This window comes from Lissotriton vulgaris, chromosome 6 (assembly GCF_964263255.1).
Source record: "Lissotriton vulgaris chromosome 6, aLisVul1.2, whole genome shotgun sequence".
Taxonomy (NCBI): Eukaryota; Metazoa; Chordata; class Amphibia; order Caudata; family Salamandridae; genus Lissotriton; species Lissotriton vulgaris.
The window spans coordinates 408,997,247-409,012,699 of NC_141694.1; positions in this window are offsets into that span (position 1 = coordinate 408,997,247).

Here is a 15,453-nt window from a genome sequence, read left to right on the forward strand (position 1 = left end):
GCAGACAAGGGGAAGTCGAAGAGCGATGATGCTTCTTTGAAGTCTTTTTGTGCTTCGACTTGCCTGACCCCGAGTGCGAAGACTTTGAAGAGGAGTGATGATGATGACTCTGCGATGGGTCCCTCGACCTCCCACACGACCGGGACCTTGAGCGACGCGAAGCCGACTGCCGGGCCTCGAGGAGCTTTCGGGACCGCTCCTGCACAGACTTCGGGACATGGTTCAGCAGTCGGAGCACGACTTGGGGTCATGGTCGTGCTTCAGGCAGTAGAGGCACACGCGGTGCGGATCCATCACCGACATCAGTCGGGTACAGAGACTGCATGCCTCGAAGACGGGCATCCCTCGTGCACCAGGAGTCGATGTAACACTCAAAAATTAAGTTGACAAAAGTGGCAAAAAAGTCAGTTATAAAGTGACCGGGGTACTACTCTCTCCAGATCTGCGCTTCTTGGTGTGGAAAAAGAAAGAACTGACATCAGCGCTCGAGGGTGGCGTCTATGTAGCTACTGTGACATCATCCTGGCGACCACGATGCCGACAACGGATGTGGAGTCGACCAACGCCACCTTCCGACGCGCAGGGGTACTGCTGATGAAAACATTCTGGATTCAGTCTGACGCCTGGGGGCAATTCTAAGGTAAGGAATCTATAACTAACTGTTTCTTTCAGATAGTGTACATTTAAGTATATACAAATATATACATGTAAAATGGCAGCATTTAGGACCTCATTAAAACTGGCCCGTAATGTACCCTTCTATTTCCCTCCCACGGTATTACTATTACCGGGTATCCTTGTAATTCCTGGTGGGAAAAATAACAAAAATGTGATTTACTGTGACGATTCCTATGTGGTTTTCCCCGTATTTCAACTGCAGACATCGCCTGCTTACAGCAGTTGAAATCTCTGGGTGAAACACCACAGTGCTACAGTGTTCCTGCAACATGTACAATTCCAGTGGGGTCCGTGGAGCCCAATACCAGCCCCATCTGAATTATCAGACCGCTAGTGGTGATGGAGTTAGTGGGCTAATCATTAAAGTACCGTCATTACCTTTTCTTTCAGAAACAGCCAGTGTGATTAAAGGCTTTCCCAGAGTTAAATAATTTTCATTAGAACATTGGAATGTATGGAGCTCCATTGAAAACAATGGCTTCTCATGGCGGGTAGAAGTCCGGAACAGTCCAATGTTGTCCTTCACAGCTGTTGCTTCGATCAAAGTTCTCATTGAACCCAAGGGGATTTCAATCCCCTCGGCCTCCAATAGGCCTCTGCTTTATTTGTTAGAACATTCTGCCCTCTAGCGACAGAATGTTCTAATTGTATAGCCCAGATACTTAGGGCTATAAGGCTAAAATTAAAGTCCCACTCCCTTTTTGAAGGCCGTTGCCTTTGGCTTGGACCTTTAATGTTGGAGCAAATCTTTAATGGCTACAGTGGGCTATACGGCTATATTAGCTTCTTTTGCCTAAGGAAACCTACAAAGTGTGCCAAAAGGACGGGTTCTGGACATTTATGCTATCTAGTGCCAATGAAACCTGGTTTACACCTTTGTGCATAGTGCATCAATCTTACTTTTTCGTGATCATCATGTCTGACAGATAAATTCAATAGTGAACTCTTTACTTTTGGCAATAATTACCTGTAAAGATATTACACTGTGTGGTCTTCATTGCATCAGTAAGCCATGTCCATAGCATGATGGGTACTGTATTATAGCCTGCCGTAGCAGGCTATACCGGCCATTAAAGGCCCACTCCAGAGTTAAAGGCCCGAGCCGAAGACAAGGTCCTTTAACAAGGGAGTGGGACTTTAATGTCGGTATAGCTCAGATACAGGGGGCTTTAAGGCTATTAGTACATTCTGCCCTCTAGTGGCAGAATAGTCTAACAAATCAAACAAAGGTTTCCGGGATTTAGATCTCCTCGGGCTCCATGAGGCTGTTGCTCTGAACAGACATCGGAATGTTGGCGCTCTTGGCTTTTACCAGCCATTAGAAGCACGGCATACTCAGTAGTTTTCAATGGAGCGCCCAACAGCTCAATGCTCTAAATATAATTATGTAATTAAGATCAGAGTGACCCGATAACCCACAAAGAACCAGGTAGGTTTATCATATGAAACAATGTTCCATATAGGATTTTTTTTTAATAATCCTAGCTGGCTGCATCACAACTGCAAAGCTAACAATATATGATGAGGTGGCCTCGAAGGTCTATAATTCCTTTTTGTTTTCATTTATAGAATAGCTGCAATATAGTTGTGTAAAGGACGTTTGTATTGAAAGGTAAATAGCGTGACTCCCTTCATCTAAAATGAAGAAATGGCCTGCCACTCAATGTTTAAACATTGCATCATTTTTTACCTAAACGTTTTGTTATTAGAAAAATGTATTAATATATCTTTAGCTTAATATATATGGTGATACTGGATAAATTAAAATCTACAGGTTGCATTACAAGGTTGTTATCTGTTGGAAACATTCATAATTGCACTTACAGTCTGTAAAGGGTTCTGTTCACCACTATACGGACAGCTTTTTCATTTTAACTACTGGACACAAAATGAACCTTTATTCAAACTGCATTCTAGCTTCGGCTTCTTAACCTTGTGGGCAGTTATAAATAGACTCCTTAGTCTGGGATTTCCACAACCAAAAGCTGTAGCTATAAATAATTGCAAACATGTTCCCACTTTCTGTTTTCTCAAACAACGTTTGTCATTTCCTTTCGCGGAGAACCCCTGGGAACGAATGCTAGAGAAAACTCAGAAATCGTGAATCTTGTTGATTCCGAGATATTATTTCCGGGCACAATCACAGGAAAGCCAAATTGTGACTAGGAGTTTGCAAAAAAAGGTATAGTCTATCTTTATGAGGGGCACATAAACAGAAAAATACTGTGCAGTGGGATGTCAGGCAATTTCTAAAATACAAGTTCCCACCATCCTCAACTTCACATGTTAGCTTCTGCCATCCTGTCGCACCCGCACCCACTACATCATACTTTTCTTTTTACTTTGGACAAACGATTAATAACTATCCCCATGTCGTGTGGAAAAAGGCACATTGTTTTTGTAAGTGCAAGGCCTTTCACGTTCAGAGTTGCACCAGGCTCTATCCTGTTGTAGAATTACTCTACATACCATACTAATAGATATATCATACCACTCCTCTTAAACTCCTCTTATACCCTACAGAACAACTGATTCTCTCTTTAATTATGCTGTGAGCCTACTAGTGCCTGTTTGTCCTGTCCCCAATCCTTAACTTACTAGTCATCTATATCCTTAACTTACTAGTCATCTGCTATTTTTTGGACCTACCAAATTGTTCTGTCCCTGGTTCCTGTCCATTTAACTTACAAGTGCTTCTGTCCCTTCAATGTGCATAAGCATTCCTTGCTTGGGAATGCATATGCAGAGGCGGAGGTCTGCAGTCCTTCTCAGGCCACCATCGCTGTATTTACAGCCAATCACGGGGGCGGTTGCAAATAGCAACCTGACTAATAATCATCAAGGAGGTTATTGCGACCTTAAGGGAATGGACAATTTGCAATACAAACTAGCCCGGACAAAGAACGACCGATGCAATTTTTGAGAGTCCGGCATGAACTCAGGGCCACTCCAGGCAAACCCGTAGTAAAAGAGCACCCAATAGTCATCCCTGAAAAATCTGACGAGGCGTGCGCAGTGCTTGTTCATGGAGAGCACCAATGGGCTGCAAAAACCCAGCTGCAAGGGAAAGTGTGGCTCCCGAGATTGTCACACAAGGTCATCCACGATGGCCTCCAGTGTGCAGTCTGCCAAGTCACCAGTTGCCCAGAAGCCTCAGCACTGATATCAACAGAAGAACCCTGGGACGCTCCGTGGAAGGTGGGCAGCCTCGATTTTGGCAGTTTCCTATATGAGAGGTCCATCATGGTACTAGTGGACAGCCATTCCATATACCCCATTGGGAAGCTCATTGAATCTACTGCATTCTCAAACGTTGGCTCAGCAATAAAGAAAGTGTTGGCTCTGTCCGGCCTCCCACAATAATTCAGGACTACCAATGGCGTGACATTTCAAGGCTTTGAATTCCAGGATTTGCTTCACCGCCTGGGTATATGACATCACAGAATAACACTGCAGTGGCTGCAGGCTAATGAGGAGGTTGAGAGCTTTATCCATACATTAAATAAGGCCCTAAGAATCGCTGTACATGAGGGTGTGAAACCAGAGACTAGCTTACACCGGTTCCTGTGGTAATACTGGGGCACCCTGCATTGCATAACCCAGTGCCCTCCGTGGGCTCTGATGCTGTACAGAGGGAATGTACCCCATCTGAGAATGATCTAGATGGCGCCCAGAACTGGCTGCAGATGCAGGATGAGCATTAAGAGGAGAGCACCCCACTGCCGACAGAGACCAGGAGATCATATGCTCCTGAAGGAAGGCCGGCCAGGGTAGAAGTTCCATACACCATATGAACCGGGAGTGTGGGAGGTAACAACCCTGGTGACGACCCGCAGAGTATGGAAAGAGTACCTTGGTACATATCATGGTTTAAGCAGGTGGGCAGCCCTGATAGGGAATGTGATGTTATGGAAGGGTACCAGGAGGATTGAGACCTCACCGCAACAGACGGGCCCCATGACCACCAACAGGAGGGTAACCAGTCTCCAGATCAGGCGTGAGAGTCGAACAACAGGCTTCCAAGGTGAAGTGAGCCAAGAGGAACTTCATAACCGGTCCTAAAGCCAGCGATATAACTTACGCCGAAATCCTTGACCGAGTCTGAGACTGTGTGCAGTATCAAGTCTTGGGAATCAGTCATTCACAGTAAAGGGGGAAAGGGATACAGTATGCCACTAAACCCTGAACCCCTTTTCCCCATTGTAGTGCACCTCACCCTCTCACCAGGATCGGACGGAGGATATACAGGGGTGATAGACGGTACAAGGTCTCCGCCCGTAACTATCATCAAGTATGTGTAGTTTTCATCATTTGCAGCCCCCGTACTATGCATTGACCTCACTGTAGGCCCACGCACATGCCTGTTGCAAAAAACGTGGAACATTTGCACCTCGGTTTGTAACCTGCCTCTACAGACATCAGCACCAAGATGCTTTCACAGGGGTCAGCAAGGGATGAGTGACAGATTGTTCATCGGCTGTATAATACTGTGTGTGTTCTTCCCTTGGTGTTTCCGTTTTTTTCTGCTTTCCCTCTCTGCTCTCATTTGGCAGTTGATGCTGAAAACCTTAGGGTGTCACTAATTAAACAAGTGTGTTCTCTAATTAGCACGCCCATATTTGCTATAAACGTTTGGAATTTTGAAGAATCTCGAAGAGTCTACAGTTTTTATTGTTGTGTCATATCCACTCAAATATGTTTTTTTAATCAATTCAAGAACAATAAGGGATGTTCTCTCCTCCAGTTCTCATAACGGAGGCTTTGCCTGCACATAATTCATGTCACCGTTTCTATGCCATTTCACCTGTGTATTTGGAAAGCTTCTCCACAGTTGATGTTTACATAACCTCTTCGATACTGTTTGATGACCATTTATCTATTGAATGACACTTACCCTCATGTATTGGGCTAATTTTGCTTTCCAATCTTTTGCCATCATCCGTACATAGAAATCTCCGATCGCCTCTGTCCTTCCCATATTCACCCCCACATAGGGTTGCCACTTCAGCCGGATTTTTACTGCCCAGCCAGTGTTGGTCTATAGAGGCCATGAAAACAAGCATTGGCATAGCCAATAGGTCTGGCCTTTGGGACCTTATAAGTGTTTAGCCATGCAACAGTTAATGTTGCTACACCAAGAATATTGTGCTGGATAACTAAACACTTTTAAGGTCCCAAAGGCGAGACCTATTGGCTATGCCAATGCTTGTTTACTTTGAGGTGTATTTCGGTTTTCATGTTGGTTTTGAAACAATTTTGATCCATGTTATATATATTTACCTCGGAGCTAAAGCAATGTAAAACTTTCGGGCATGCTCACAAAAGGCGTGTATATTAAGTTAAAAAGACATACTTTAAACACTATTGCCAACTCAATTCTAATAACACAACTTAATTGCCTCAAACGTATTCAACGAATTACATTTTTCACAGCTCTAAAGCCAGCCACTTTGATGGTTTTAATGTACTTTGTAGTGGTAATCGCAAATAAAAGGTAACTGTTGCAATGATGAGACGTACAGGTAATTTATCAAGAGTCTTCTTTATTAGGTCTCAACACCATCACAGTGGAATGTTCATGCATTGTTGCCTGGCACCAACCAAGGGGGAGGAGGGAGGGGCGTACCAAGTGGGGATTACAACACATCTCCTTACATAGGGAAGGGAAGGAGGGACATGGGGTAGAGGGAGTACCTAGAGAAAACAAAGTTACCTCCAGGACGCAACAATATAAGCATACAGTGGGTCACAAGGTACTCCAACTAGTTACATTGCAGTATTAACAAATAAAGAGCTATGTGAAACAATAATCTCTTGCCCACCTAGGCACAGTCATAGATCTTAATGATCTCCTTTGAGCCTCATTGGCATTGCCCCCTATAGGAGCTTTGACTTGGGGGATTCGTGCCTCCCTGTGGGGAAAAATTCTGTCTATGCTCCAAGTTTGCCCGTTGGTAAGCGTAACAACATTTCTTCCCACCTTTTTTACCTTCATGGGTTCTGAGAATCTTGTGGCCTCCCTCCTGCGTTGTTTGGGAAGATCAACACGGACCCAATCCCCTTCACTGACCTGCGAGTCTTCACGTGTTTACTTGCGTCATATCTGACCTTGTACTTGGCTTGATTACTGGCAACACATTCCCTAATTTCGTCACGATTCACTGCACAGGTGTTCTCTCTTTTTAGGGGAGGGGAGAGCCTGGTTTTGGAAACCCTACCCTTAAGCAAACTGAAGGGGGGACACCCCTGTGACCAGGTTCAGGGTTGTGCAGTAGGCCCAAACTGTGTCTTGCAGTGTATCCTCTGCCGAGATGCCTAAGATCTCCGCACGCTGTAAGCACTCGATTCATGCGTTCTACCAATTCGTTGGCCCGGGGACAATATAGGGCCGTCTTGTGGTGGGTGATACCCATTTCAGATAGGAATTCAGACATGCTCCCTGAGGAGAACTGTACCTCATTATAGGTTCCCAAGATATCCGGGATCCCCTCCTCAAAGAATACGTCCCTCAAGAATTTTATCATTACTTTCATGTCAATTTGGTGCACACATTTGTAGACGCCCCACCTAGTGTGGTTGTCAACCATGACCAACAAGAAACGTTCTGTCAAGGACTTAAGGTTGAGGGGACCAATAATGTCCAGGGTTAGTTTGGACCATGGTTTATCTGGCACGATGATAAGGGAGGTTTCCTTGTCTGTTGTATATTGTCCGAACAGCTACATTCAAGATCTCTCACAGTACACTCTGCCATGGTATCCATTCCCGGCCACCAGTAATCCAATCTTATTTAGTTTTTAGTGAGGCTGCGCCCCAGGTGACCAATAAGGGCTAAGTCCACAATTTTCTGTCTAAGTGCTACAGGTGGAACAATTTTCTCTCCCCTGCAAACTGTCCCCTCTTGGATGTTTATTTATTTATTTATTGGTTTGTATAGCGCTGGAATCAACTCTCAGTGGAGTATCTCTGCGCTTTGACACCTGTAGAACACCAAGAAATAAATGTGGGAGGAAGCTAAATTTCATTTTTAAACAGTATTGTTTTCAATTGTTTCCGCAATTTTAGATGATCTGTGCATTGTTTGAGTGATAGAGGAAGTTTGTTCCAGAGAGTAGGTCCTGCTATAGAAAGTGCCTTACTCCCGTGTCTGGCTTTCTTAGCCCGTGGTACCTGCTGAAGAAAATCATTGCTGGACCTAATTGCTGTTTAATTCTAGTTTTACATCCCAGAACCCGTTCACAGAGGTGGCGACTTTACACTTCTCATCGGGCCACCCTTTGACGATAAAGCCTTTAAGGATCCTCATTTCCTCATCATTGCGTACACACTCTTCCCATTCTTCTCTTTTTAGGCAAGATACCTTCAAAATCACATCATCAGTATCAACATGAGATAAATTGTCATCAACCTCCATAAGTGAGCTAGGGAGGAAATCCGCCAAATTATTTGAACCTGGCATATACTTAACATTGTAATTGTACCCTTCCAGCCCCAAAATCCACCTTGCTATCCGGGGTATGGTCTTTTCTGACCCTTTAGTTGTGAATGCATACATCAGGGGTTTGTGGTCGGTTTTCACAGTGAAGGGAATGCCCCACAGAAAGAAGCTAAAGTGTTTGATGGACCATGCATGTGAAAGCGCTTCTTTTTCGACTGCTGAGTAATTTTCTTCTGCTCCTTTTAGGGCGCGAGAAGCGAACACAACCACTTGCTCCTTACAGTTGACGATCTAGGTGAGACTGGCACCCAACCGTTTATAACTCGCGTCAGTGTACAGGACAGTGGGACTGGTGAGGTCATATCTGCCCAACGATAGGGCGGAGGCAATGCTCTCCTTCACTGTGAAGAATGCCGCTTGGCAATCTCCATTCCAGACGTAAGGGGTCCTTGCTTTAAGCAAAAGTCTTAAAGGTTCTACAATGCACGCGTAATTTCTGACAAACTTAGCATAGTATTCTGAAAACCCCAAGAATGACTTTAAGTCCACCACACACCCCAGAGCTGCTGTCCCCTGGATAGCTTCTACTAGGTCGATCTTTGGTTTTATACCATCTTGAGATATGGTATGGCCTAGGTACTCAACTCATCCTACCCCAATGCAACACTTTTCCCTCATTAAGGTCAAACCCGCCACATCAAGTTTGGTAAGTACAACCCTCAAAATGGTATTATGTTCTTCCAGGTTTTTCCCATAAATGAGGATGACATCCTGTAAACACATGGTATACTGAATGTCCTTTAGTATGTGTTGCATGATCCTTTGGAAGGCAGGGTTCGCCGAGGCCAAACCAAAGGGCATGTGCAAGCACTGGAACGCTCCCAGCAGGGTTATGAAGGAGGTTAGGTGGCGTGAATCGGGGTGTAGCTCTACTTGGTGGTAGGCGGACGAGAGGTCTAACACACTGAAGCAGCTCGTGTCTTTGATTAAGTTGAGGACCTCATGTATGCGCGGCAGGGAATGCCTATCCACCCATATGTTTCCGTTAAGGTCCCTCAGGTCCACGCATAGCCTGATCTCTTTGCTGGATGCCTTCGTCATAAGGACAATGGTGGCCAACCACTCTGAGCTCTCTATGGGTTCAATGACCCCTTGTGACAGGAGTTTGTTTAACTCTGCTTGGAGGGGTGCTTGCATCATGTGTGTTATGGGCCTGACTTTGTGAGCCACTGGTCTGGCATTAGCTTTTAGTTTAATGGATTGTTGATAGTTCCTTACTAGTCCTAGTTTGTCTGTAAACACCTCAATGAAGTATTTGCAAACCTCTGTGCTTCCCACCGATGGTTCCACTAGCAGGACTTGATTAGAGCTTTTGGGGTCTAACTTGATGCCCAGTTCCCTCTGGTGCTTCCACCCCAACAGGTTGGATCCCTTCTGGGTGATGTAGATTTTGCCTACAGTACTCCTCCCCTTGAATCCTATTTTCATGGTTGTCATGCCTATCAGGGGTATGGGGTCCCCATTGTTCCCCCACGGGTGTATATCCGGTGGCTGCATGCCCTGCCGCCAAGTAGGGCACAATTTTGTGAATGCCTCAGCCTCCAACAAGGTATAGGGCAAACATGAACCGGCAAATACATCACCTCTTCTTTGTCCAATATGATAGTGCAAGACGGGAAGTCACCAGTCTTGCCGCCCCTTTTTAGTTGGAAAACTAGTTTGGTTTCTTGGGGCTGTTCTTACTCAATGTCCATTACAGATTTGGATTGATGATCTTTACATACCCTAGCCAGGTGATCCCTCCGTCCTCACTTATGGCATGTGACTGATCTGGCTTGACACCCTGTAAAGTTAGCCAGGAGCGCAGCGCTACCGCACCTATAGCATTTGATCTTGGTACCTGTAGGGAGAATACTGGGGCCTTTACTCTTGCTCTCCACGTTAACCTCTTGTTTACTTATTGCATTTACCTCAGCACTTTTCTCCCCGTCCCCCTTCATGGCTACCATACAATCTGCAGTGTGTTCAATACCCACAGCTTTGTCAATGGCTTGCTACAGATCTGGATTAACTACTAAGGGCCTCTCCTGTATTTTAGTGTTGTTGGTGCAGCTTACCAACTGATCCATAATGAGGGAATCATAAAAAGCTTCAAATTCACAAGTGTTGGCCAACCCTTTTAAAGCTGCAATGTACATTTTACTTTTTTCAGTCTTTCCCTGTACCCTCGAAAAAAAACTATGCCTGTCAAGCACCAAATTAATGGTTTTTCCAAAATGCTTTTCAAGTCTGTTCACAGCGACTAAGTACACATGTTCATCCTCGTCGCTGTCCTCATCTACCTCTGCTGATGCTGTGATGTTGTCGTATGTTTTGGGCCCTTCAATCCTAAGGTTGTGAAGCAGAAAATGAAGATTTCCTTAGATTTGAAAATTGCTCTCCCCCGATCGCGATGAGGTAAGACTCCAGCAGTCCGAACCATTATTTCCACGGTAAGAGTGGCTCCCCCACCTCCTTGAGAAAAGTGGGGGTTTGCAACATATTTGTAATGGCCATATTGTGTGCTTAGCACCAAAATACACTCAGATACCCTTATTTACCAATTAAAATACACTCTGATACCCTTTATTACCAACTGCAGGGTTGGGCTCTTACTCAGCCGTGACACTGTGAAAACTAAGACCAGGCGCAAACTTAACTTATCATATACTGAATCTGCTTCGAGTGTAAGCTGTGCCTGTCAGCATGTGAAGGAAAGACAGGCAATATCCACTTATGCCATATACCTTCCAACACTGCGCTCGTTGAAAGAACCAAAAATTGGGTCACTTGTAAGCTGTGCCTGTCAGCGCGAGAATGTGACAGGCTATGAAAGCATGGGAAGTGGAAAGGGTTACTCCCTAGACTCGTGGATAGACACCTCTTTGAATTGTTGCACCGCCTTAGCAAGCTGTAGGACTTGCGGTGATGAAAGGGTTAAGCTCAATGAGCTTCACGCTGAGGGAACGCCTCCATTGCTCGTCTCACCGTCTCAGTCGATGACGCGCTTCACGGAAGTGTAAAAGTGCTCGAGCTCCTTAGTGACAGAACGATGCACTCGGTGGCGGCCCTTTACTTATGACCCCCTGAAGCTGTCGCTCACAAGGGCTGCGATTAGTTTGGCTGGGAGTGCCCCCCACAAATCTCCCAACAACACGGGCACCGGGCTGGGGCTGCCGCTCAACTTGGAAGAGTTCCCTCACGTCGATTCCTCGAGCTGGGGCACACGCTTTGGAGGCCTTCAATGACCTGGGACTGCGTTTCCTCTGCCGATCCCTCAAGGACACAGGAACTGGGCTGGAGCTGTAGCTCACCTTGAAGTGTTCCCTCACGCGGGTTCCTCGAGCTGGGGCACAACGCTTGGGCTGCCTTCAAAGACCTGAGACTACGTTTCCTCCCCGCCGACCCTTCTCAGTTGGGGATTCACCTCAGTGATGCTGTGCACTCACAGCCGTCTGTCAGAAGATCGGGCTAACTTCTTCCCACTGCAGAACTTGGTAACTGTGACAGGACCATTCAGGACACCGGTGTTTCCTCTCCGCCACAGCATCAACTCGGTCAGGTAAGGTAGAATCCTTACTATTTCACAGGCTGTCACTGGTGTACGTATTGCGGGTGATGGTGGACTGTCCCCACACGGTTCTGCGTCGCCAGTGTTGCAATGATGAGACGAATATCCTATGGTCATAAAGAAGACCTGTCACTTGGAGCAATGCAGTAAATAACAAAACAATTCCGTAAAAACAAATAAATTCAGTATGCACAGTTTATTCATATATTTAAAAGCAAGTTAAAAAACATAAATTAAATTAAAATAGAATTGGGAACACAGACAATATAAAGAAGAAACAATTCATATACAAAAAATCATCCTAAACAGTTCCTAAAACTAAAAAGGGAGGTACAAAATAAAGGTTAATATTCCGCAACAGTCAGAATAGTCCTTGCTCAATGTATATTGCACTTCTCCCTTTGTTTCAACGCGTTTCAACGGACAATTAAAATATAGCCGCCTTCCTCAGGAATATATTAGCTGTCTTCCCAAAAAACCTCTGAAATTCAAACAAAATGTGTTTTAGATTCCAGAAACATTCTAACATAGTCCTGCACATAAAACTGAAACAAAAGAGATACAGAATTCATGTCATATAAACATTGCTCCCAGGTTAAGTGCATCATACCGTAATACACTTATAAACAATTTGGTACCTACAAGAACATTAATACAACTCATTGAACTTAGGAATGACAACTCCCTTACAGTTAAGCCAGCAGATAAGGGTGGAGGAGTAGTAATTTTTGACACGGCTAACTATGAAGATAGGATGCTTCAGCTATTAGAGGTAAAAGAACACTATGTTCGTACTAACGCCAGCTGCCTCACAATGATATCACGAGAATGTTTGACTCTTCTTACTAATGCTAAGGACGATGGCTATATCAGTGATGAGGAGTTCAAATTCTTAAACAATCTAGAACCTAAAACTCCAGCGATTTACGGCCTCCCAAAGGTACATAAACATAAATTAGATCCCGCCATGAGGCCTATCGTAAGCAGCTTAGACTCCCTTCTGGAGCCAGTGAGTAAATATGTGGACCACTTCCTGAGGCTTTGGTGTGTAACTTGAAATCATATGTGAGAGACTCTGCACACATTATATCAATGGTTGAGGGATTACCGTTTTGTGAGGAGACTCAGTGATTAGTTACTCTAGACATTGAGTCTCTATACACAAATATCCCCCAGGAAGACACAGTTAAGGTCATTGATGATCTTTTGTCTAATCAAGACTTGGGTGGGGCTAATAAGGATTTTATTGTGGACTGTGTACGGCTCATCCTTACCAACAATGTTTTTCTCTTTAAGAATGAATGTTTTAGACAACTTAAGGGGACTAGCATGGGGGCCACATGTGCCCCTAGTCTAGCCTGTCTTTATGTAGGGAATTTTGAGACAAAGCATATTGACAATGAGATGGCCCCATTTTTTGAGAATGTAGCGGGCTGGTACAGCTACATTGATGATATTTTCTTTATTTGGGAGGGGACCATTGAATTGTTGGAGGAGTTTTTGATTGGATCAACTTGGGAGATCCAAATCTTAGGTTTACTTCCTCCTACAGTACGACAAATGTGGACTTTCTTGATATCTCCATTAAAAATTCGGAGGGGGTGCTATCAGTTGAACTTTTTACAAAACCTATGGCAAAAAATACCCTCCTTCACTTTTCTAGTTTTCATCCCAAATCACAAAAAGAAAGCATCCCTTTCAGTCAGTCCCTCCGGCTGCGGAGGAATTGTTCTGATATCAATGATTATTATAAACATGCAGAGACACTTAAAAAGAAGTTTAAGGACAGGGGATATCCCAAAAAACTACTGTCTCATTCATTGAAGAGGGCAAGATTCTATGATCGCGATGCTTTGATTCAAAAATCGAAGAAAGAGAAAGGACCGCTTAATAAAGTGGTATTTGTTAGCAAATTTTCCCACATAAGCAATCAAATCTAATTAAAAATGTGGTAAATAGACACTGGCACATTCTAAATCATGATGAAGAGACAGCCCTAGAGAAACCTCTTTTTGCATTTAAAAAGAACAAAAACTTGCGAGACCTACTAGTGCACACATACAAAGAGGAGGTAGTTGATTACCAGAGGACACTAGATAATACTAGAATAGTCGGAATCACAAAGTGTGGAATGTGCAATATTTGTGATCAATGTATAGTGGCGCCTGAAATTACCTGTAACAACAAGATGATTAAATGTAAAACTCACAACTGCAGGAGCAAAAATGTTATCTACCTTCTTGAGTGCCCCTGTGGGCTTTGCTATGTTGGCGAGACTGGAAGGGAAGCACGAATTAGGTTTCAAGAGCACAGGTCAGCGATCAAAATGAAAAAGATAACTGCTCCTATTGTGATGCATTTTTTGGAAATGAAGCATGGTGAATGTGATTTTAAATGGTTCATAATGGAGAGGGTTAAGATAGGGAAGAGAGGTGGGAACATTGTTAATGTTCGCAAACATAGAGAGCAATGGTATATTTCCTACTTGGACACGGTGAGGAATGGACTCAACTCACGTGAGGAGTGGGAACGCATTATTGGTGCAAAGTAGATTGCCATATGTCAGTTGTGCATTCTGAGTTCAAGTTCTAACACAACCCAGATGTATTTTCTATTATCAATATTTGGACCACGTACCTCTCGCTCACTGTCGCTAACGTGAGTAATAGTAAGGTTCACCAATTGTCCCGCGATGATACAGGCGTAATTTGTCAGACACCCCGTATCATTATCTTTATGTATACAAATTTTCCCTTCTGCGCGGAACAATACTAGAATTATTTATATGCGACCCGGCAGGCTTTAGTGTAATTATAATTCTTGAACTGGAAGTAGTCTTTGGTCATACAGGAAAATCTATAGATGTACATGCTAAATTTCGTAATTTTTTGTCAATTTAGTCACACTTCCCCATTGTGACTTTTAGTATGCGTAGCTTCGTTACATACTCAGCCTTTGAATTCGGCCTATGAAACATTATCAGCTAAAGCTACGTGGTATTTTCTCTATGTCTATATCTATTGACATTGTCCTGCATCGCTGTTTGTGAAACAGCAGTTGCCGCGCTATCACATGGACTATGTGCGGTACTTAACCTTTGAGTATTTAAACTGTGTGTATTTTCCATATCGCATTTCTTATCGGAAGACGACCGGGACTGCACGCGGGACGTTTGACGCTGTTTGACTTAAGGTATGGGTAAAATGTTAGAAGTTTAGAACTAGAAGAGGCTAGCCCCGTATAATAAATCTATACAATTTTTGTAACTTTAGCTTGTGATATGTTTTTTATAGAGGCGGTATTCACGAGCAGCAACAATCCTGGGAGACTGGATATAGCTCCTAAGCACAGAGCCCTTTAGCATACGATAATTAATGTGAGTATATCGGTCGTATGCTTAGATCTTTTGATCTCTATGAAGTACAATACCACAATACTAATCGGTGGCTATTGCTTATTCTTTAAACTTCAGTGCGCCAATAAAGATTGTATATCGGTGGCCATCTTACCGCGTGCAAAACGATTACATCTGAATGTCCTTTTAAAGTGAGTATTAACACTCTGTCTCACTTATATTACGCAACTATAATCATCACTGTGGTGATTACTAAGGGGACATATATATTTTCTTATAGGTCCTGTTTTAATCATCAGATATATCGAAAATATTACTGAATCCAGATTGCGGATTAGCAAGTGATACAAGGATGTAAGTATCACATCTTTG